The sequence below is a fragment of the Brienomyrus brachyistius genome, chromosome 15 (assembly GCF_023856365.1).
Source record: "Brienomyrus brachyistius isolate T26 chromosome 15, BBRACH_0.4, whole genome shotgun sequence".
Taxonomy (NCBI): Eukaryota; Metazoa; Chordata; class Actinopteri; order Osteoglossiformes; family Mormyridae; genus Brienomyrus; species Brienomyrus brachyistius.
The window spans coordinates 11,283,296-11,309,083 of record NC_064547.1 but is presented as its reverse complement, the minus strand read 5'-3'; the positions used below and the strand labels follow the sequence as shown (position 1 = coordinate 11,309,083).

The window sequence follows — 25,788 nt, the reverse complement described above, 5'->3', positions numbered from 1 at the left end:
CGGTCGATGGTCTGTCCCCCGCGGTTCCCACACTGCTGGTGCCTGATGTGCCTGACCTGCCAGTGCCTGATGTTCTGGCTCCTGCTCCGCCCACAGCGGCTCCTGCTCCGCCCGTTCCTGCTCCGCCCCAATAGAGGTTCTGGCTCCAGTCCCCACATGTCCAGTCCCTCTGGCTCCAATCCCCCCGGTTCCTGTCTCTGCTCCAGCACCACCAGCTCCCATCAGTCCCAGACTGTCTGACCCCCGTTGCTTTCCCCGTTGAGGAGGAGGAGCTTGAATGGGACTCCTCTGGGATTTTCTTGGTGGTCCCACAGGACCCCTCTAGGGGAATGGCCAGGTCCCTGCCTCTCGGTTTTTTTTTTTTTTTAATTAATTTTTTATAATTTTTTTTTATTAATGCTTATAGAATTGTCCAGGTTTTTGAGCTGCCTAAACATTAAGGATGACAGTAGCCTTTTTTCTCTGAAAAATCTCGCTCACGAGACGGCGTCTTATTTTTAACAAGCTCAAATCAGGTCACGCTGATCAGCATCAGGTTAAACGAAGAGAGGGGCGGGTTTTTTAAAAAGAGCCGTTTAGGAGCCGAAAGAGCCGGCTCTTCTTGGTGAGCTGAGCCAAACGAGCCAGTTTGCTAAAAAGAGCCGATATTCCCATTTGGTAGAGACACGAGGAAAACAAACAAGCGTGGAAATGAAAATTACCGTGGTCAGAAACATAATCGACCTCATTTTAATTATCGTGTAATTAATTGATTTATCGCGTATCACGACAGGCCTAATTGCACGCGAGGTTAATGAGGGGGCGTGGCACACGAGAGGATCAGATAAGCAGGTCATGACATAATGGATTCAGACATTCCCCTTCCTGGATTATTTTGCTTACTGCCAAAGGTCCACATGGATCAGACATCTGGTGAGCTTCCCAGAGGGAGACCTGTTTTCTCAGATTGTGGTAGCAACAGTTACCATGCTGCACAATATTTAAGTGACTTCTAAATAACATCTCACAACAGCACAATAGTTACCTAAAGATACCTACAGTTTCATTAATTAAATTGCGGGAGTCCGGGTACTGGAGGGAGCTGTCCTATTTACAATGAATACAATGTATACTAATATATCCACGCCTTTGGGATTTCAAGCAGTACAAAAAGCCTTTTTGAAATACCCCGATGTATGCAGACCAGAGAGACAAATTTTAAGAACTCCTAGAAATTAACTTTTCAATGATTCTGAATTTCATAACTGTGATGATCCGTGCACGAGCGGGGAGCGGGGAGGCACATCCAGGAGACAGGAATAACAGAACAGTTTTATTGAGAAAGGGTGGAGCAGCACAGGACACACGTTAATGACGGATCTGGGGAAAACGGATTCAGACGCGGACTAAATACACAGAAGATATCAGGCTGATGGAAAACAGCTGGCCACAATCAAGGGAGCACACATGGTGGATGGCAAGAGGTTTGCCCCGGCATACGTCAACATTTATATGGCAGATTGGGAGGAGACTCTATTTGAAAACCTCCCCAAAATGTACCATATTCCAGGTATTTGGATGACATATTTGGAGTGTGGCAGTACGGGGAGACACTTCAATTCTTTCTTGGATTTAATGAGCACACACCAGAGTATCACAGTTAAACACAACATAATCTTTTGGATATCATGGTTTTTCTTAGTGACCCAACAGAGGGCATTAGAACTTTTAAAACCAAAGTCTACTTTAAGCATACAGAGAGGCACAGTCTATTGCATAAGGGAAATTACCACCCCAAATACATTTTTTGCAGGCATAGTTAAAACCCAACTCATCAGGTTTCATTGTCTCTGCACGGACACAGGATTTTAATACAGTGACCAAAACTCTATTTGAAGCCCTCAGGCACAGGGGTTATACTTAACAGTTTGAGAGATATCAAATCAAAAAATCTACAGCATTTTAACAGGAAAACTCCCCACAGAGAATTTTAAAATCATCTCACTAATCACTACTTATTCAGCCAAGGCCAACACACTAAACATTAAACTCAAAAAAGAGAAAAAAAAAAATCAAAGGTCCAGCAAATTGTCCCTCAATTGCAGGATTACAAAGTCACTTCAGCTTATAGAAAAAACAAAAATTTGAGAGACTTGGCTCCCCTGGGACAGGAAATAAAAAAAATGAAACCAATTATTCTAATACCAAAAAATTATTGCATAATACCCATACAGAATAACATCACCCTGGAAACTAATAATGTCATATACCTTATCCAGTGCAAACACTGTGATAAGAGGTATGTTGGGGATACATAGAACAAATTCTATACTTTCTGAAACAATATTTGCACATATTATCTAATAATACTAAACCTACTATCCTGCTACAACATTTTCATCTACATGGGCTTAATGATATTATGTTCTGCCGGTTGGAAGGAAATTGTAACTGGTCACTGACGCAAAGATGCAGCAAGGAGTACAGGTGGATTCAGCAGCTACAGGTGTGTCTCCCTGGGGTTTAACCTGAGGTAAGTGGGGTAGGTAGTTGGCGGGGGAAATTTGAGAGACACAGGAGTGTTATATGGCTTTACTCACAACTTGTCGTGAATGGTTTCACAATACCAACTGTTTTATCTTCTATATAAAACTAAAACATTTACTATGCTTGAAGTGTGAGTGAGTTCTTTTATGAACTAATCAAGCACTTTTCTCTTCTAGGGAGCACAAGACTGGGACACACTAATATACCTGACTAAGAAGGGGGCAAACACAAGGCAGCTGTGACTGGTTATCAGGAGGGCAAGAACGAGATAAGACTGATAAAGCCCAGGCATGGCTAGTTTAGAGCTACACCCAAGAGGAATCGAGGGGATCAGACAGGCTGGACATGGCAGATACTGGTTACAGTGATGACTCTTTTGAAGCACTTTTCTTAACCATTGCTATTTATAATTCCATGGGCAATTTAATCAATGTATGTTAATCTAATGACTTTTGACGAGTTAATTGATTATCCATTTTAATTACTTCATTATAATTATACTATAATATCATGTTTTAACTATGTTTGTATGGACATATTTATTATTAATAATATAGTAGTTCAGATTACTGTTAATTACTGGGTCTCTCCAGTTTTCTCCACTATAAATTTTAAACATTATTTGCTTTAAAAATAAAACACTGCAATGTTTCTGTCTTATTTGTCAAGAAAGGGAAATAAAGGTATTCCATTCAAAACTGATTTTGTCCCTTACGGTTACTGATTATTACAAAACCTTCAGCAATATCGGTACCATTCTTTCAACCATCATATCCTTTGGTCTGGATCTCTACCCTTCCCTTTACCAATGGCCCCTACCTACACTGTAGTCGCCAAACATTTCATGTTTTTAATCCTTGTCCCTTCAATATTAGGACCCCCAAACCCATATCCTCTTCTAACCTTAATCTTTAGTCTGAACCCATGGACCACCTTACCCCAACCCCTAACCCCCCCCCCCCATTCCCATATCCTCATTTCACTTTCTTTCATCCTCAATAGGGACCTTTGTAATATTTCACATCTCAACTTTAATCCATAGTTGTAATATTCCTATTACTGGTAAACCTAAAGAAACCTTCTACCCTGGATCCTTTCCTGGGAAGAATCACGGTACAGGCACAACATTATTTATTTTCCCTCTTTAAAAATAAATTTTGTTTTCTGTGTATTCATTCTATTTATGTCGTCTGCCTTACCTTGCTGCTGTCCAACACTTACCTGGACCCTTGAGCAGGCCCCTCTAAAACATCAAACACCAGATCTCCAGGAGCAGGGTTGGGCAACCCTGCCCTAACTTAACCCTAATTCTAAACGTAGCCCTAAACCTAATCCAAAATCTGTCCCTAATTCAAAACCTAACCCTAACTCTAATCCAAAGCTTGACTCTGCACACTGGGACAGAGGTCTCTGGGGAGACCAAGTGTATGTTTGGAAGCAAACACACATAAAACAGGTCTCATCAGCATCATCATGTATCAGAAGCTCCTGACTGGTATAGAGTAGGAAACAGTGCAGTTAGGGTTAAGATACCATATGACTGCTGGCCCAATAGATTTACCACTGGATTTACCTTGGAAGCTTCAGAAGGTTCTGCCAGCCAGTGGATGCTTCAGCATGACTATGGTGAAGAGCGACACGTTGTTCAGTAGGGTGAGGATCTGTGCCATTGTCTGAATGATCATGGGTTCAAATTGCATGTCTGCCAGAGTAACCAAGTCATCCTTGTTCCCTTGAGCAAGGCCCTTAAAATGCCTCCAAAGTTTGGCTGCCCAGCTCTCTGATTCTAATTTCATCCATTTGGACAAAAGCGTCTGCTAAATAAATAAATGTAAACTATATGCTACAATATAGTTATGTTACATCTGCCATAGGGAGATGCCCCCCTCCTGGGTCATTCTCTTCCTTGCACCTCTAGCCTCTGGGATGGGCTCTGGACCCCCGAGACCCTGCACAGGAGAAGCAGAAATGCAAGGATAGATGTTATGCTGTTTAATAAGGTCATAACAACGGTAAGGAAAAGGCCTTGGAATTTCTCTTCCATCTGTCACACGTATCGGGCATTACAGCTACAACATTTACGCTCTGTTGTTTTTCCACAATTGCATTTGAAACGTAACGCAGTGGCTCCTTTGCCGTGCAATGTCTCTGATTAGAGCAGGATGCTGTCTGAAGGAAAACCAGGGCAACTGGAAGTGTAATACCTTCGACACCAACAGAGGAAAGCGTGACCGTTACACGCATGTAACATTTAGTAATAATGTGATGTATTATGTGAGTACCAGAAAATATTGCATGTCACTGTCTTATTCCCTTATCTGAAGAGCACTGGTCTATCTTGACCACTATGTGCTACGTGATGGGACAACATAGATGAATAACATGTTAACAAACATACAGGAAGGACATTCATCTTCTTTATTTTAAGTTATTCAGTTGGAGCAAGATCTGTCCTTTTTTAAATTAAATGAATGCTAGATATCTTTTTTTTATTATCATGTTGGAGGGAATTGAACAAAATCCCCACTCAGGGAATCTGTGATTCCCCTTGGGGGGGGAGGGGTGGTCTCCCTGGGCTTGGAGGGAACAGACTTCAGAGTGACAGCCAGATAGAAGGAGTCCCTTTATTACAGGGGACTATGCTTCCCTCGCTGCCCATGCGTACGTCAAGAAATGCTTCCATACCTCAACTCATCACAAAGAGGTGGACAGCTAATCCTGAAGGATGCCGGTTAAAATTGGGAAGCTGGGGGGTGCTGGATGGCGGGATGGGTACAGGGGAAGGGTGATACGGGCGATATGAAAAGGTCTCGCTGTGGAATCTTCTGGAAGAAAGGCAGAGCACTGACGGGCCATGAAGTCACGGCTGTCAAGCTAGCGTGATGCTGACGGCCGGACGTGGAGCCCCCTCACACGCCCACCCGCTCACCGCATGGTGTGGGAAAGGCCATCTCAGGCACGTGCCAGATAAGATTGCACAATAAAGCATTGGGCCTCTGGGGGCGGCCAGACGCTTTCAAATGCAAACGGGCCCAAGCGCTACGCAGCATGGCTGATAGAGCTCCCCCGCTGGCCACTTCACGCCGGCGCGCCAGTCCCAGCACTGATGGGGGCAGCGTGTCACCCCCTGCTTCCTGTCTCTCTTCCCTCGTTCTCTTCTTTTATCCCTTGTTCTTTTCGCTCTCCCTGCCTCTTCTTCTTCTTCGCTTTCCCACATCTGCCGCTTTCTTGTCCTCTCTCCGCTTCACAGAGCTCTCGTTCAGCCTTTCTTTCTCTGCCTGATCCTTTTATCGTTTCTCCTTCCTCCCCTGTCAAACATGTTTAGGTGTCTTTCCCTGACCGTGACCGTCTCTGACCTCAAACCTGACTAACTGATCAGCTGGTTAGCACCTGTGTTACACACAAATGTTAATACAGTTTGATTTTGAGGCATTGTCCCTAACATAAAACTATAGCACACAATGGCAGAATATATATTTTTTTTCCTGATTGCTGCACAGATCTTGCCAATCATATGCGAGAAACAATCTAGACATAATTTGTGGTAACTGAATCAGTTGTGTAATTACATGATTAATTATATGATTAATATAAATTTAGTCAACAACAAGGTATAAAATAGAGTATGAGTAAATGTTGCAAACATCCATTTTCTTACAGCTTATCCTGAGATTAGAGTTGCCTAAAGCCTATTCTTGGGGAATTTTTTCAGCTAAAAATATTGAATTATTGCAGTACATAAGCATTAGCATGAAAATGTACAATGGTCATGAATGCTTTTCTTAAGGAAAAAAAAAATATATATATATATATATATATATACATACATATGAGAGAGAGAAAGATCATTTCAATATAACGATTAAAAAACACATAATGTGAAGAATCAAATGTACATAGTTACAATGCATTATAATTTGATATCTTTCTTTCCCATAAAATGATTAATAAACTTCCAGACCTTCGCTCAGAATTTGTGCTGCTGGAGAGAAAGGGAGCAGACAGCCCTTGGAGGAGATTCGGCAGCGTCTCTGAAATCCTCTCCTTCAAATGCCAATCTGGAGATTGTCTAGCGCAGTCTGCCCTGGTGCATGTTTACTGATCTTTATAAAAGATTGTCAGGAGACTGGGGTCAAGTACTGTGCCTCTATCCCACGGCAAGTTTCAGCTTTCTCTTTTCCCACACAAGTACACAAGCCCCGACTCACAACAAAAAAAAATAGTCCAGGAAGAGGATTCAGACCAATGTTTATTCTATGGAAAACACACTGAGAACATGCACAAGTGCAGATGTGTGCCTGTGATTCCTACCTACACGTATCCTCAGCAGTGTGCAAAAAAACCAAATGCAAACAGGATCCTTGTGCTAAAATATTATACAGCTGTTTGCTTATTATCTAGACAAGTTTGGATTGAGGTTTCACAAAGGAAACTGCTCTTCCTTCACTCGATTTTAAACTGTTTCCTTGATTTTCAAAGTCCCTGTTGAAGAAACCCAGAGCTGAAACTTTGTGACATAAGGACTCAGATGCAGATGTAACGTTAGGAGGCTTTAATGGGTCTGGGAAAAAATCAAGTCAACCGCGGGCACCAAAACTGTCCACACCCCGTCCCCACATACACCAAAACTGTCCACACCCCGTCCCCACATACACCAAAACTGTCCACACCCCGTCCCCACATACACCAAAACCCTCCCCACTCAGTCCCCACATACACCAAAACCCTCCCCACCCAGTCCCCACATACACCAAAACCCTCCACACCCCGTCCCCACATACACCAAAACCCTCCACACCCCGTCCCCACATACACCAAAACCCTCCCCACCCAGTCCCCACATACACCAAAACCCTCCACACCCCGTCCCCACATACACCAAAACTGTCCACACCCCGTCCCCACATACACCAAAACTGTCCACACCCAGTCCCCACATACACCAAAACCCTCCCCACCCCGTCCCCACATACACCAAAACCCTCCCCACCCCGTCCCCACATACACCAAAACCCTCCACACCCCGTCCCCACAAACACCAAAACCCTCCCCACCCGGTCCTCACCAACACAGCAAAAATACTGTGTAAAATCCAACTTATTTGTTTAATTATTAAATTACACGCTTGACATTGCCAGCACATGGTGCTGGAGGAAGAACAAATAATTTAACAGAAAAAGGCCCCGTTAATAAGTATAGCAGATACACGAATATGCATAAATAAGCAATTAGTTTCCACTGCCACAGTATATCTTATAGAAATCTATAGGGATGTAACGATACACTCAAGTCACGATTCAGTACGATTCATGATTCTATTTTCTCACGATTTTTTAGCAGCATGACCTGCAGACATATTTATTTAAAAATATTCCTTTATCTTTCTAAACTATGCTAAACCTGTCCTCTCCTTAACAGTGCAACTGAAATAGAATAAAACACTGTTTAAAAAATTCCCAAATCAAAATAAGTAAATAAAAAAAAATATATACAAACAAATAAACTAAGGCTTGCATGTGCAGCTTTTTAGCGTGGTTTGCCCTTTTAATAATCTTCGATCAGCTCACTGCCGTGCCGGTGAACATGCTGAAGCATATTCATTCTGCTATTTGTGTATGTTATCATTACGTACAACGTTTGCACACAGATTTTGTCTTGTCTGTGCTTTTCTCGCCGTTTTCGTTTGTGATTACCGGAAAGCTAAAATGCTGCCACACCACAGATTTAAGATCAGGCAGTACCTCCATCCATCCGTTTTCTTAATCCCAACTGGCGGGGGGGACTGGAGCCTATCATGGGAACAAACGGGAACCGACCCCGTGCAGTCGCCTACACACCACAGAGCGCACACACAAACACAACTACCGGACCTATTTAGATTCACCAATCGACCTGTCCTGCACGCTTTTGGACAGTGGGGGGAAACCGGAACCCCCAGCGAAAACGAGGAGAGCGTGCAAACTCCACACAGAAAGGACCCGGGACCGAAGCCAGAACCTTCTTATTGTGAGGCAGCTTCGCTAACCACGGCGTCTTCAATTTCTAATTCACTTGCCATCTCGCATTCGGCCAAAACCAAAAACTTACGATGTCGACGTGAATAGGTAGCGGCATCGACGTCGAACTGACATCATGAAATCAAATGTAATATTACACCAGTTTTTTTCTGTTAAAGTACTGTGAAGTACTCACAAAGTAGTGATTCATTTTCCACATCAGCCGGTTTAAATCGTCATACATTTACATAGATTTTTAACCGATTTGCGATTTATCGTTACATGCCTAGAAATCTAATTTCATATATTACTGACTAAGAGTTGTATTAACAAAAAACATCTGCAAAAGTTAGATGCATATAGATATCCAGACTAGACAGAGATTTACATTAAAATTTGACAATTTATGTGCTTAAGTTTTTAATTTCCCCCATTACATTTGTGTATTTAGCCTAAAAATCTAATGCACTGTCCTTGTAAATGACAAAATAAAAGGAAGTGATATCACATGACTTTAGAGGAGCCGTATTCAGAATCTGTAAGTTTTGTTTTTATTCAGTAATTTGTTGCTTTTTTCATACCTAATCATGTTGCATGAGCAAACCATGTCAACCCCATCACATTGAATTTCACAATACCAGTAAAGGTCACATGGTACTTTGAGGTCACTCCATCACACATACCCCACCTTCCACTCTGCCATAATTAATTATAGTCTTAAAAATTTAAAATATTTAGTGGTAAGTGTAAAATATCTTGTGAAAAATACATAAATTTTGGGAAAAATTAAATTGTATGACTTTTATGTATTTAAAATGAACTTTTTCTGTAGTATATAGTGGGAACATTTTATTAAGAAAAACATGCCTTTTAATTGATGATAAAATAAAAATTCTGTCTTCTTAATAATTCGATTTTTTTAGTTCCAAGGAATAAATGCCCCCCCCCCGATTAATGGAATGACCTGCAGGTGACCCGAGGGCAAGGCAAATTTGTAACCCAAAGACAGAACAGGATCAAAAATCCAGAAGGGAAAACACTCAAACTCTTAAAAAATGAGAAGATCTTGTTCCTGAGCAGTGTGTCAATGCAACTAAAATAGGAAGCTTAATGAGCGATAACCTGCAACAGCCAGAAGTGGCATAGCCTATGACAGAAATCAGTAGGGACCCATGGGCACAGATTGAACAGGGCTCTTCTGACTGGGCAGGATTCTCGAGTAAGGATCCCTGCAGGGCATGGCTGCTGAGCTGGGGGGAATCCCTATGTGAGGAGTGTGACGCTGACTAGGCTGATTCGTGACACACTTACCTAACATGCATATAACTGCGTGCTCATACACACACTGCAAACGACTTTGACCTATCAGCTTTGGGTTACACCGAATGTATCACTGGGGTTTAAACATGTAACGTGCTCGTCCAGGAACAACACTGTTCCACACTCCTTTCAAGCTGGGGCTGTGTCTAGAGTAATTGGGCACTCGAGATCAAACATGATTCGTTAGAGGACCTCAAGCTGCCCACTAATCATCCGCAGTGTTGGAGGGCCATTCTTAGTGCCACAACAACTGAACAAAACACATCAAGAGCACATCAAAGACCCTCATCCCTTCTCAGCCCATCCAGGAGCAGCATCTAGTCTTGTCTAAAAGAAACATTCACAACACAGTCTGCTCTAGGTTATGGGGGTTTTATGATGCTGGATGATGTTCCAACTTCTATACATTTGTAATCGGGCATCTATCCTAGCGCGAGTCGTTTGGGTGGACTAAAACACATCACTTTAGAGAGAGGGCTGAGGCTGAAGAAATCGCTGACATAGGCTATCTAAACATTTTTTTCTGACATGTAACTTGCAGACGCATCTTCCTGAACACAGGTTTTGGTCAGGCCAGAGACCCTGGGAACACTTTTCCCCTGTTGTTTGGCGTCCACTTTCAGCCACCACAGCCATTTCCTGCACAGCTAACATTCAGGGAAGGGGGGTGACTAGAGGAGATCCTGTTATCTATTGGAATATGACTCTCTTCCTCTCAAAGATCATCTATTTACCAAGAGATGAGTCCAAACAAGCTAGCTGTTCTTCCCCTGGCGGCTTCACTGTTCCAAGAGCAAGCTGTAGCGGGCTGAGGCGAGGGGGGGGGGGTAGCTGTGACCTCTTTCATCTCTCATACCCCCATCTCCCCTCCTTCCCCACAGTCCCTGTTCCAACTCGTCCTCCAAACAAGCTGCTTTTTATACCAGAGTTTTACAGGGAAGGGCTTGACCAAACTGCTCCTGAAGAGGAATGAAAGGTCAGTAAACCACCCTGAGACCGGAGAACACAGTACTTAATAACCCAGGAAGTGACCTTGTCAAGGGGTGCTAGGAACTCTCTGGCTTGTCTCCCACTTGATTTTATGGCTTTGTTGCTACGTCAGGATCAGCATTAGAGCTGAATCAGATCTGCCCGGCATGTTTTAATTCCTTTAGTGGAAGCACTTGAAGCAGGAGCCCCGTAATTCGGTCTGACCTGGATGCAGCTTAATTGCCAATTTGCGCTTCTATGAATGGAATGGACACTAGGCTCCAGTGGCTCGCAGGCAGAAATGATGTTACCTCCTTCCTCTCTTCACCCAGCCATGATGTTCTATTCTTTAGAGAGTCTTCCTGCACTTTTTTCATAGCATATGGGTGGTCTTCGCTTAGTGGGGGCACACACACACACACACACACACACACACCATCGTCCTGTTCCATCCTGCTTCACAGTTCATTGATTTGGGAGAGGAGCTGGTGGAGATCTATCCACTGGGCTCCCTGTGGACTGAATTAGCTGATCATCAGTTTTTCTCTCAAGCCATGACATGGAAACCATGACGTCCAGAAACTTGTATTCTCAAAATCTCAAGAAAATGCCTTAGATTTTTTGCCACATATTAAATTAGAACAACACATCATCGGTCCTCAGTCCCAGGTTACCCCACAAACCAGTCATGCCTTGTAGAACAAGCTCACTTTAAAATGAGTGTTTTAGGTACACACAGAAAGATGTGTTCTTTCTGCAGAGGAACAGCAAAGATATAAACTTACAGGCTAATCGGTAAACATTAGCTTGTCGCATTGCTGTCAAGCAGAGCTTACAAATTACTGTACTATATTAAATGTTAAACAGACTGTCCAAGACAGGATATGTTATGTACACATGCAAGACAGCTGCAATGTGCAGCTTCAATGTGAAACCGTTCGAAAACAACTGTCTGGGAGAGACGGAAGAGTTAATCAAACAGAGCGTGCGGTGGACTGAACCCCCACCCCCCGCCGCCCCTACTCCCCTCCACCCCCGCTCCACACTCCTGCTAGTGCCAAAGGCGGAACCTGCCTCAGCGACCCCCCCCCCCCCCCACCCGCGCGGGCCGTGTGCCCTGACTGTCTGCTGGCTGACGGCTGTAGCCTGCGGAATGTGTGAGAGCCATGTGTCAAATCCCCAGACTGTGGGAAAGTGCTGCTCTCTGCTGAACCCGCCGCCTCCCTCTGGCTGCCCCCCCAGGCCTGCTCTTCCCCTGGCACTCTCCTGGCGGCCACCCTGCCCCGCTCCGGCCTCGTGTGCACGCCGCGCCGGCTTCCGCTGCCCCCCACCTTGCCCCTCACCCAGCCCCCCCCGTCTCCCAGTACAGAGTGACCACACAGGGGCAGCACAGCTGTTGCCGTTTAACTTGCTTTCTTCTGCTGTCTCGTCCTCTCTCTCTCTATCACTTACTCCATATTTCATTTCCTGGGGCTGAGCATACAGTCCAGCAATTCCTTACCAGCAGAATCAGAACAGAGGCTTCCCTTTCGCCCTCAGAATAAGACGTGACCCCCCTCCTCCCCCATCAGAGCAGGGATTTCACTTTACGCTGAGTGCTCCGCACACAACCCAGGTTAGCTAAAGCGGCCCCTATATGAAGCTATTAATGTGGCGTGCAGCAATTTAATTTCAGCTTAGCTGAGGAAAGCAAGCTCTGCAGTGGCCAGCTGCCCAGTGTACTGATCCCCCCCCAAACCTTTTAAATATAGCTGTGCCAGGAGTCCTGGTGGCTTTGCTGCTGAGCACAGGCACGCGTCTAGACGCAGACATGGGGGTTATACCTCAACTGACCCGACATGCTATTCTCACTAACAGGAAAGCTTACCACTGCTCCCCGCAGACAGGCCTAAAAATACTGCCTCTTAATGACCCCGGGGCATCCAGACGGACTCCGCCCCGGCAGCACGGCCCTTAGTAATGATGGAAACAGCACGGATGGGAAGTCGCCGATGGCTCCTTCAGCTCCTGGGGGTTGATTGAGGACAGTTATTTGGACAAGCTTGGCTTCCCCTGGGTTCCACAAGCTCGTTGGGAGATCCAGGAGGATATGAGCAGCTTAACGCTGGAAGGCGTCACTCAGAAGCGGGAGGGCGAAATTTATCGGGTCCAGAGACTCATTTTTTGGATTAAAGTAAGATGTTGCTTCAGCAGCTGAAATGTGAAACACAGCCGGAGAGGGCTTGTTGCGTAATCCAAACGTGGGGGCATTTTTCAGAAGATTAGCGGTGAGTGAAATGCGAGGGTGATTTCAACCCAGGCTAATTGAAGCTCATTCCCCTTCGGCTTCCTTGCTCCCTTTCATAGGTGATTAACTACCGCTCCAATAATTGGTTCTCTCTGTGTAAGTGGAAACACAGGGAGTTGACGTCAAGACACTGTGCCCCCCCCCCCCCCCCAATTCACAAAATATCAGCGTTTGGAAACCACTAGTTTGCTGATTGTTTTCATCCTTCCTCATATTAAATATACAGTCAAAGTAACTTTGTCCTCAGCTCTTTGATGCACGGGCCATTCACTGACATGAAATATCATTCCTCATTGCTCATAGCACAACATTAAGTGATAAAAAGAATATAAATAGTATTAATATACAAAGTCATCACACCTCAGTAAAGCCTAGAAATGGACATAAAACAGAAGACAAACATCAGATTATGTGGGAAAGATAATGGAACTGAATGAACAGATGGGATAAATAAACAGAATCACAACACAATAGATTAAAAACAATACCAGCATAAAGTTACAGACAGGTATTTAAAATTCCTAAAATTCGTTTTGTTAGACTAGACTGAGGTTTAGGAATATTGCTAACCTTCCCCTCTGAACAGTGAATTTATTTCTCCTTTACTGGCTACTAAAATATTCTGGCATATTTAAATGCTTTGCTATACAACCTATAGCATTTGTTTCTAATATGTGAAACTGGACATTTAAAGTTGTTCTGCACTGCTTTGAGGACCTTTATAGAACCTTAAGAACATGATTCTCCAAAAGAACCTAAATGACATTAACCATAAACTAAACTAACATAAAAGTGAAAAACACCAAAACACAACTAGTTTCACGGGGAAGATCCCTTTCTTTTAGATGATGTGCACTTCTTCTGAATTATATAAATAAGATAGAGTCTTCATCCAAAAAACAACTAATCCATAGTGATGAAGGAAATGTATTGGAAGAAAATGCATTAACTTTCTGGGAAGAGATGTTCCAGCTCCAGGAGCTTGTATCACAAAGCAGGATTTCTTGCTTAGCTGGATAACTTGTCAGATTTAACATACTCTAGTTTATATGGACTTTATCTTTATTCACTTAGAGTTATCCCAGATTATTGAAAATCCAACAAGTTATCTGTAATACAGGCCCCAGGAGTATGGAGAGTAAGTAGACAAACCTCCATGTTTTAACACCAAAGCACAAAATGTATGTATTCATGCATACACTGTAATACCAAAGTTTATTTTAACTCAAAGAAATTAGGTCTGTTGCACATAAATGTTTTAATGTCCTGAGGATTACTCAACTATTTTGAGTTAATTTTTGGTTAGCACATGAATATAAATGGCACCTTTCAGTTGTATAAACTTATTCCAATTAACTTTTTACCAGGAGAGATTTTATTGGCTGGTTCGAAAACCTGCCAAAACGCGCTTTTATATACAAAGAGGACACAGCAGCCGTGTCAGTGTTTCATATGCGACTTTTGCTTTCCGTAGTTTGCAAATATTAATCTTTTGTGTTTTTTTAATGGAAATGCTTTTGTTTTTTCACTACGTCAGATTACAATTACATACTAATTATTTAAAAGCTTATCTTGTACTTCTTCAGTGAACCTGGTTGCTTATCGCTATCAAGGATCTGGAAACCTTGCAAGAGCTTCTAGCGCGACGCACGTTGCCAAAAGATGAGGAGGACCTCGCAGCCCACTCACTGGTAAACGTAAGGACCAAAGGAAAGCAAACTTAATTTGGAAATGCAAGTATTGTGCATTCAGTTGTAACAAAAGAGGGCAGCTATTCAAACATTACACATTGAAGTATGGCAGCTCTGCTAAATGTGAACAATTCTCTTGTCAGAACTTCGGAACTCTTAAAACTCACTTATCCTGTTTTCATTCCACAACTCAGCCCAAGCAATCTGAACCACATTTTCATGTTGTTTTGTTGTCAGCTATGTGAGTTTCTTGAACCATGCCAAGAGTATTTTACGCACCTCCGTAGTAGACACTTTAGAGATAACAGGATGGTACAATGTCCATTTAAAGGCTGCACTTTTGAGACCAGTGTGTATTCAACTTTCAATGCACATACAGTAAAATTCCATTATAGTGGACTCGCTTATATCGTCTATAATAGATGAGGTCCGCTGGTCCCGGCCTTAAGAACATTCAGAAAAAGCAGCGGATATAGCGGACTCGCATATAACGGACAAACAAGTTGGTCCCCAGGTGCTGCTTTTAGCTGTAGTCTTGTTCAGCTATAACGGACAACTTTAACATATTTTATTTGTACCTCTGTTTCAGGTATACCATGAAATCAGTAGAGTAGTGGGGAATTCTATCAGTCTCTTGACCATCATTGCCCTAAATGTGTTAAAATCTTCAGGTCAAAGAGAGGCATGAAGGGACATTATAGAGACTTCTATAGGAAACAAAGGTTTGTTAATTTAAGAGATACTACCAGTGTTAGTGTACAGTTGTCTAAAATGAGGACTGTGTGGAGTGACAGTTGCCAGTAATATTCCAATGTTGTCTCTACTGTCACTGGAATCCAGACTTCTGATACGGCTGAAATCAGGTGCATTGTCCTGAGGGGGCTTCCAGTACTTCTTGATGGCAATCCAGCTGATTTCTTCAAGGACTGCTTTGTAAGTAATATCTATTCGTCATGTTTCATGATTCACTTTTTCATTTATAACCCGAGTAACCCGGGTCCCAGAGGTGTGAGGAAACAGTGCTAACCACTGCACCACCATGCCGCCCCCTCACCCTAACCACTGCACCACCATGCCGCCCCCTCACCCTAACCACTGCACCACCATGCCGCCCCCTCACCCTAACCACTGCACCACCATGCCGCCCCCTCACCCTAACCACTGCACCACCATGCCGCCCCTTCACCCTAACCACTGCACCACCATGCCTCCCCCTCACCCTAACCACTGCACCACCATGCCGCCCCCTCACCCTAACCACTGCACCACCATGCCGCCCCCTCACCCTATCCACTGCACCACCATGCCGCCCCCTCACCCTATCCACTGCACCACCATGCCTCCCCCTCACCCTATCCACTGCACCACCATGCCGCCCCTTCACCCTAACCACTGCACCACCATGCCTCCCCCTCACCCTAACCACTGCACCACCATGCCGCCCCTTCACCCTAACCACTGCACCACCATGCCTCCCCCTCACCCTATCCACTGCACCACCATGCCGCCCCTTCACCCTAACCACTGCACCACCATGCCTCCCCCTCACCCTATCCACTGCACCACCATGCCGCCCCTTCACCCTAACCACTGCACCACCATGCCGCCCCCTCACCCTATCCACTGCACCACCATGCCGCCCCCTCACCCTATCCACTGCACCACCATGCCTCCCCCTCACCCTATCCACTGCACCACCATGCCGCCCCTTCACCCTAACCACTGCACCACCATGCCTCCCCCTCACCCTAACCACTGCACCACCATGCCGCCCCCTCACCCTAACCACTGCACCACCATGCCTCCCCCTCACCCTAACCACTGCACCACCATGCCGCCCCTTCACCCTAACCACTGCACCACCATGCCTCCCCCTCACCCTAACCACTGCACCACCATGCCGCCCCCTCACCCTATCCACTGCACCACCATGCCTCCCCCTCACCCTATCCACTGCACCACCATGCCTCCCCCTCACCCTAACCACTGCACCACCATGCCGCCCCCTCACCCTATCCACTGCACCACCATGCCGCCCCCTCACCCTATCCACTGCACCACCATGCCTCCCCCTCACCCTATCCACTGCACCACCATGCCTCCCCCTCACCCTAACCACTGCACCACCATGCCTCCCCCTCACCCTATCCACTACACCACCATGCCGCCCCCTCACCCTAACCACTGCACCACCATGCCGCCCCTTCTTTTCATACTTGTATTTGTTAAATATTTATAAAAATTGAATTTCATAATGTAATTTAAGATACTTTTGTAAGTACCTTCAATTTAAATATATTAGTTAATTCAACAGTACTTTTTTAGGCTTACCTCGAAGTTTTTAAGTTCATTGAACCTAAGTGGGTTTACTATATGTAACATAATAAGTTTAAGTTATTGTAACATGCAAAAACTGAATCTTATAGTGCATTGTTAATCTAGAACCTTAAGAACACTCAACTTCAATTTATTTGTTCATTCAACAATGCTTATTGTTTTCAGGGCAAAGAAAATTACCTCAAAAATTTAATGTTCGTTGAACTTATCTGGGTTTACAGTGTAGCCGTAAATTACAAATTACAGGGTTAAGTATGGAGGATGTATTGGGGAATAATCAAGACATGGCTAATACAACCCACCCAATAATCATGTCTTCCCTTAAATGGATGAAGACTTCAACTCCCCACCGCCCCCCCCCCTCCCCCCCCAATAATTAAACCAAACTTGCAATAATTAACTTCAAGTTAAGCTTTTTGTAATTGGGAGCCAAGATATAAATATTTTAATCAATATATATCATAAACCTGGAAATTGCATGCAATTTACTATATTATCATCATAACCCTGGATATTATGTGCACTTCAGTTAATCCAGATAATTTGTATAATAATGCTTGAAATGTCCTATTCTCCTTTCAGTTTAAATCAGTCAACTACAGGTAATTTCAGTCAAATTAAAAGACCAAGTCTAGTTTCTATAAACCTAAAGGTAAACTCCCAGGTAAGACTCATAAATTTATACCTTATTTTATGTGTCCAATATCTTTATGACTCATGATGTTTGGATATATCAGTAAACATTAAGACACAAAAAGCAATGTGTGTAACCCTGTTAATGTCACAGCTGTATACTGGGAAAGGGAATGTAAAATATTAAAATAACTAAAATATTGCTGATGTGAGTTAAAATTTAAAACCAAATTCATTTCGGTGGAGTCCACTTACAAAGCCGGGAGAACGCTTGGCTAACACTCTTCACAGCACCAAAATGATTCATGGATATTTTAAATCTTTTTGTTTCTTCAGTGTTGCAAGATTAACAATGAACAAATCTCCAAGTTAATCTCCAAGGTCAAAGGGGCAATGAGATATGAACAGGAAGTCCTTCACAAACCTTTCAGGTCCATGATCTCAGGCATGGACAGAGAAGAGATCCTTGTAGAACCAGCCTATAAATTCTCCTCGTGTTAGTAGCTAGATGAGTAGGAAGTGAGGGAAAGCTCTTGTCTGCACCAGAAGAATAATAACCACACTTCTATAAAAAGAAAAGCAAACGTTGCTTTCTCCAGACACTAATATATTTTGTAGTACAGGCAGTCCCCTGTTGTCTGACTTACAGACAACTCATACTCACGATCGCACTTCCAAAAAGCCTGTTGTATTAAAAATTCAAGTTAAATACAATGGTTCGTAATAACAAACACATGCACTACTTTGTGATGCTTGTCAAAACACTGTGTGGCTTTAGTAGTTTGTCAGCATCAGGTACAGTACAGTACCATATTTTGTTACTTTTTTATTACTGAATTATTATTATTATTATTAGTAGTAGTAATAGTAGTAGTAGTAGTAGTAGTAGTAGTAGTATTAAGTACTGTATTATTTTTCTGACTTAGCTACAAATTCGATTGGCTTACAGAGCGGATCTTGCTTGTAACCTGGGTGTATGCGTAAACTATGTTTTGATCTACATTTTGTGACGACTTGAGGAATGAGTAACTTGACGACAGGCATTGTGGCGAAACAGGAAGGGGGTTTATTGGACTCAAAAATCTCAAAAACTGGAAATAACCAAAATCGCAAAGGATCCGAAGGAGAGAAGTGGAGCAAGGAAGGGTACATGCAACACGAGGGTTCGGCATCAAGGACTGAATTGGGGCTAACGAGACAAACAGGTACTTAAATACAAGGACTAGCAAGCAATAGGCGTGACTCATCAGGGCCACGTTAGGCAGGAGATAGGAGGGTCAGGCGTGTGGGATGTGACACATTTCCTATTATCATCCAGATTCCAAGTGCTTATGTATCAAAGGTTTGTGAGGTAAAACAATATTGTATGATTTTAACCACTTAATTAGAAAGGATTATGCATCACAATGCCACTGCTTCTTCCTTGACAATAAAACAAGAAGATGGTGCTCCTCCCAGCTCTGCAACTATAAACCTTTTTATTGTGCACTGGTGTCATCTAGCAGCGTCACAGCGTTAGCACAGGCCTTCCCATTCCTGCCATGCCTATTGTGTGGTCCCATAAAGGTCAAGACATCCATCAACTCTTTCCTCGGGGATGAAGGAAAATAAACAGTGATAAAGCTACGGCTATTTGCTCAGCACAGAGAGTAAAGTGTGCGGTTTCAGTATCCGTATTACCAGTCCTAGATGGGTGTGTCGAGGCTGGTTGCTTGTTTTGGGGCAGGAAGGTAAACAGCAAAGCACAAGCTTGGCTGCATTATTGTCCCAGATGACATGGTAATCCATCTGCTGACCCAGTGCAGAGGAGCCCATTTGGATCGGCCGGCATGTCCCTGATCACACCTTGTGAGGCCTCCACTCTTAATGCTTCATTTGTAATGTACATGTAAAAGGAGTATTTATATTTGCATACTGTATGTAGGCAGTTGCTAATTTTGTGTATTGTAGCAGTCACTCCATCTTGGGTTAACTGACACCACTCCAAATCACCCCGCCATCCGTAATCAACACCACCCCCCTGGTTCTGTGCCAAGAAGAGCTTTTTAAGTTGGACTTCTTAGCCTAGCCAATCCACCAGTACCCCCTGCACTAAGCATAGCCCAGGGGAGTTTCTAGCTATTGAAAAGATCAGGGGCTAAGTCAAGTTTACTTGGGGCTTGAGTTTTTGTTTTTTTGAAGGAAGATTGGCTTTGGGGCTAAAATGTACAACGCTATAGCGCCGAGTGATTGGACCTAACGATACTCATGACCCAGCCAATCCACCGGTACCCCTTGCACTTACCATAGCCAATCCACCGGTACCCTCTGCAATTAGCCTAGCCTATCCAATGGTATCCCCTGCACTTAGCTTAGCCAATCTGCCAGTACACCCTGTACTTAGCCTAGCCAATCCACCACTATCCCTTGCACTTAATCTAGCCAATCTGCCAGTACCCACTGCACTTAGCCTAGTCAATCCACCAGTATCCCTTGCACTTAATCTAGCCAATCCGCCAGTACCCACTGCACTTAGCCTAGTCAATCCACCAGTATCCCTTGCACTTAATCTAGCCAATCCGCCAGTACCCCCTGCACTTAGTCAAGCAGCTAGCCAATTCACCGGTATTCCCTGCACTGAAACCAATGTAATACACATCAAAAATTAATCACAGGAAAAAATTTTCAAAGCTGAAAATAGGAAAAGGGCTTATGGATGATCATAATGCCAGGGAAATTGTCACTATGTAATTCTGTAATTTAAGATGTTTCAGAGTAATATTTAAACTTAAATCAGATAGACGTATTTTTTAATACATGTGTTTCTGTATTACATTTACATGGAGCTTTTGTATCAACAGATATTCCACCTTTGGCATATTGCTTTCAGGGAGGTGGATGAGGGACAGCTGGGATGTGGGTGGGGGGGGCTGGGTTAACTGCTTTTACGGTAATATTAAGGTGTTATTACGTTAATATTAAACTGGTACACCATAGTTTTGTTGACTGCAGGGTGCTGGAAGCAAAATTTACCGACCGCACTGGGTGGAGTTAATGGTGGTGAAACTCCTTGCTGGGTAATTTTACAGGCACTGAAAAGCAGAGTGACAGAGTTCCGGGACACTGTGCATCACCCACCAGTGTGAGGGAGCTGCCGTCACCTTACAGGAGACTCCCGGAACTTCTATATTCGGTAGAGCTTTAATCTCCCTTGGCCCTCATTTGCTTCTGGCCAGATTAATAGTATCATCACAGTGTCTGCAACTGGCAGAACTTCAGTTTTTCTCACAAGGAGGGTGGGGGCTTTTGGGGTGAGGGAAATTGCTAGTAGACAGACAGTCAGCCCTCTGGCCGTTCCTGCTCTCCATTTCCGGCATCTCCATCTTTTCACACCCTCAACCCCCGGGGTTCAGCACCAAGTTCTCCACAGAGCTTCAAGCAAGTAAAAAAAATAGAAATGCTAGCTGTCAAGGGAGAGGCCCCGGCTGGCCTGGGCGCAGCTGGCTGGATGCGGCTGGGTCCCCTGCCTGCTCTCCCTGCTGCTCCATACCATCCGGGGAACACACATCCAGAAAGGACCTGCTTCTATCTCCATTGACTCTTATTGGAGGCACAAATGTGGAAACTGTCACAGAAGCACTGTACTTGGCTGGTGACCCTCCCCCCCCCCACCCCCCCGCTAGCTCTCTTGTTAGAATGTCAGCCTCCCCACTCCCATTTCCCACACTCCTCAGTCTGCATCCCGGAGGGGATAAGCAGCGCCATTCCCATTCACCTCTCCCGCTATGCTTTTAAAATGCCTGGCCTTGATCTCCGTGGCACTCCCATTTGCTTTCATTAGCACGTCGAACCGATTTCGCCTTTTACTGCGGTGACTGCACAACAAAGGGGGCTGGCTGGGGGAGAGAAGAGCCCCTGCGCTGGGGCCAAGGGAGATGATGCCGGACGCCTTGGTGGACTGATCACGGCCCAGTGTGCGGCGCCCCCCTACACAATGGGCAGATAAATAAATAAATAAAATGCCGCTGCACTTTTGTCCGCTCCCCAGTGACACGGCCATTGATGGCAGCCGTCAAAGACGTCATCCCTGGCCAGCCTCCTCGCTTCCCACCCCACAAACTTTGGCTCCCGTCAGGATTTTCGGATGCTTTGTACAGTCACTTCTAAGCTGAGTTATTGGCCTGCCCACCCACGTCCTTATAATTGCCTTATAGTCGATATAAAAATACCAATTCTCATTGCATGTATATATATATATATATGCTCTAAACCTGATGCTGAATATCTATAGTTTTACCTCTTTTATTCTGAGATCTTCGTCCTTTAAGGTAGCCGGATATACTTTGTGTTTAAAATGCAGAGATGTTCGATAAGCCAATATAACAAAACATTATATTGTAGAATCAAAAAATACTTACTTTTCAGGATGTTTGATGTCATATTAACCAAGAGCTGAGTCATCACCAGAGCTCTTGTTGGTATAGCTAAGGGGTAGCTTGCTTACACAGAGTCCTCCTGCTTTCACATCCAGGCTTGGATCCAGCAGTGGTGGAGCTGAAATGATATTAACGTTAATCATAAGCTAGTATGTAAATATAATAGGCATGAACATATGGAGGATGACATTGTTCAAAAAGGTGTTGGAAACTGTGTATCATTTAATCTGCAGCAGAATCCAGCGGAATGTGAAAAACGTCAAACTGCCTCATGTCTGGTCAGAGAGAATGGAGCCAGCTGGGATGCCTCACAAAAAAAGGAGAAATATTTCGGAAATGATGTGCAGGGCGTCATACTTGTTGCCTTTTGCTCGTTCTGGTTAGCATGTTGGAGGGAGGTTAGAGGAACAGGACTCCACAGCTGTGGCTATCAGCCCTCCTGTGAATGAGCACTGCAGGGTCGGCTGAGGGAGGGTTTACTGTGCTTTACATTTCACCATCGATGCCAGTCACGTAAGAAACCCAAAAGGCTGACAGATCAGCAGAGCGGGAATCCCAATATCCTGGGTATACCAGGGAGGTCTCCCAGCTCCTGGCCAAAACCACAGAGAAGATGACAGAAGAGTGTACTTACTTCATGGCTTTACTGACCCCCAATACATGCACAAACATAGAATTCTCCTAATAAGCACTATGCGTTTCAAAATTATTCAGTCTGTCACTGCATCAATGCAACAATTTGAACATAACTTTAAAATAACCAGTGTAGATGTGGAAGATTCATAATATAATATTGAATAATTCTGAAACATATTCAACAGTCTAGAACAGGGATGGGCAATCTTATCCTAAAAGGACTGCTGTGTTTGTGGGTTTTCACTGTAACTCCCTAATTATATGACTAATTAGAAGACTGATTGGCTGAAGAGTCCTCATACCTGGGTTTGTACAGCTTACCTAAAGGTTATCCCACAAACCTGCATACACACCGGCCCTTTGCGGACCCCTGTTCTAGACTGTTGAATCTATTCCAGATACCTTGAATTATTCATTATTATATTCACTGATAAGCATGATCTTACGTAAGATATTCCAGAATCAAACAGCTTAGACTTCTTCGTTGCTCTGATTAATAATGCTGTTACCCCCTATTTAGAATTCTTCAACAGTACATAGTTGTGAGCAGAACATAAACAAAGGGATCAGAGTTTATGATGGATATGCAGCTACAAACTGGGGTTTATGCCAGATCCAAATCAGCTGAGGAGTGCAGGAGACTGACGTGTCACACAAACAAAACTGACAGCAGAAATAGGTAAGCATGGGAGGAAAAGAGTGTAGATCGTCTGGGAGATTTTCCTTAAAGATGCAATTAGCCTTGACAGAAAAATAGATGAATGAATGGAAAGATGATTTTAAGCCTGTCATTCAAAAGTGCCACACAGCCAGTAGCTATAGACATTAACTGTTAGCTATAGATACTCAGTTCTATAGTCTGTGAGTCAGGGATCCCACTTTTGTTTCTCAATTTGCTCGTATGCAATTCAAGTCAAGCATCTCCATGTATGTTTGATAGCAGAACCCAATCAGACATAAAGCTGTAAGATTTTAGGAACTTACATATCTTGGAAGCATCATTGCATAACATCTTGGTCAATTAAGGGCACTTACTGCTGCTGTTCACTGTCATTGATGAGCTCAGTGCCTTCACATTGGCAGTAACAAAAGAGAGGTCCCTTTATTTCATGGCTCAAACTCCATGTGGTATGAAGCAGCTTAGAAAGATACCCCCTAGTAAGGAAACCAGGTTCCTGGGGTATTACCACCAAGGCAAAATGTTGAGGAGCCATATATTTTGTGTCCATGATGTTAATGACATACATTAAACCAGGAAAAGGAAGACCAGTATCATCTATTCAGCCAGTAACAACTCTAATCAACCTCCAGTGCTTTCATACTGCATAGAGAAGTTCTGAGAAAAGGAGGTGTTCCTCTACCAACAGACACAGATACCAAACCCTGGCAATGAGGCCCATAGGTAAGGGAGGGTCCTAGTCCAGAAGGGCATAATATCTCAGGGTTCACAATGCTCGTCAACCTCATTAGACAGTCAGGTTTGGGCCAGCATCCAATGTAACCTCATCTTGGCTCACCCTAAGACTGCCAAAATGCCAACCAATTACAAATTGAAGATTACTATATAAAGAAGGCTATATATATAGAAGGAAGAATGCACTTTTACACATGCAAATACACCCCCTCTGGAGAGAATGTTTTTCTGGTACCCCCTAGTGAGGAAACCAGCCTGCTGGGGTCTTACCATCATGCCAGATCACTGCAAATTATGTATTTTGTCTCCATATGGACGTTTCAACCTAGGTCTATGTGCTGTTTACAAAGTGTCCTTTTCTTATAACATGTTTACCTGGTCTCAAAATATCTCAGATGCTTGTGAAAGGAAGATAATGAATGAGCAAGTCCTTTGTGCGGAATGAGTTCAAACCTCCATTGATTGTGAGAAGGATCTTTTGAAGGTTCACCAATTGATGTCAGAGGTGATTGTGCTACATGTGTAGACATCAGTATACTCTAGAAAAGGAAGGCAATGCTATGATATGTAGGTGAAAGATGCCGTTTGATACAGTATTAGATTGATGGTGAAATGGTCCTACCTAATGCGGAGATCTTCACAGATCAAGAGATTTCACTGATGAAATCCTCTATTATTAGAATAACTGTGGATACATCAAATGTTAATTCAAGATGTATGTCCATATGCCCATGCAGCACAAATGAAGAATTTGGGGATTGTGTCAAATAATAGTGGATGCTTGTTTTATTTCATTTTGATGTATGTTTTTTTTTTTTTAGAAAGTATGACATTAGACGATCCTAGAGCAAAACTCATCAGTATTTTCCAGAAGTCGTCATTAGCTCAGAAATGCAATGACTTCTTTCTATAGTTTCCGGAAATGAAACTGATGTTACTTCTAAGCAATACATTACAAAAGGAGTTATTTAAGAATCCAAGTCTCCAAGAGTATTTTACAACAGGCAGGGTTTGAGTTGATCTTCGCTTGTTAAGCACTCCAGTGGACTATTGAACTGTGCAGTGTTAAACTGTTCTAAAATGTACAGTTCCCATTTCATATTTGTGAAACCTAATAAAGTTCAAACTTGAAATATCACAATTGCATTTGAAAACACATTAAAAGTTTTTAAAAGGTTAAAAATGCAAATGAAAAATTCCAAAGTACAAATCCAGTTATTCTAATGGTATTCTCTACACCTACGGTGCACCATTGAACTCAAAGCCATAAGCACCGAATAAAGGAAAAGGGAAAATTAAATTCTGAAAAACTGATCTGGATGGAGTTCACCTTCTTCCACATTTCTTCCTTATGTTTGGTTTTCTTCAGTATAATCCAAAAATGTGGCACAGGTGAACTGATCTTTTGAATGACAGGTTCTTAAAAAAATGGATATCCATCTATCCATGACTATCATTAACCACTTACACAAAGCATGGACATGGAATTCCTGAAGTACATCTACTCAACCTTCTATTTTAAAATGTTATCATAGGCTCATAGTGCTTCACCAACTGAAAAAGG

At 43.4% G+C, this 25,788-nt stretch overlaps 1 long non-coding RNA gene across 1 annotated transcript; it reads left to right on the top strand.

Annotated features, from left to right (window-relative positions):
- Positions 1–859: 859 nt before the first annotated feature.
- Positions 860–2,810, top strand: LOC125708392 (uncharacterized). Its single transcript, XR_007382472.1, has 3 exons — positions 860–912; positions 2,421–2,512; positions 2,703–2,810. It is a non-coding gene; the product is annotated as an uncharacterized LOC125708392 (long non-coding RNA).
- The last annotated feature ends 22,978 nt before the right edge of the window (positions 2,811–25,788 follow it).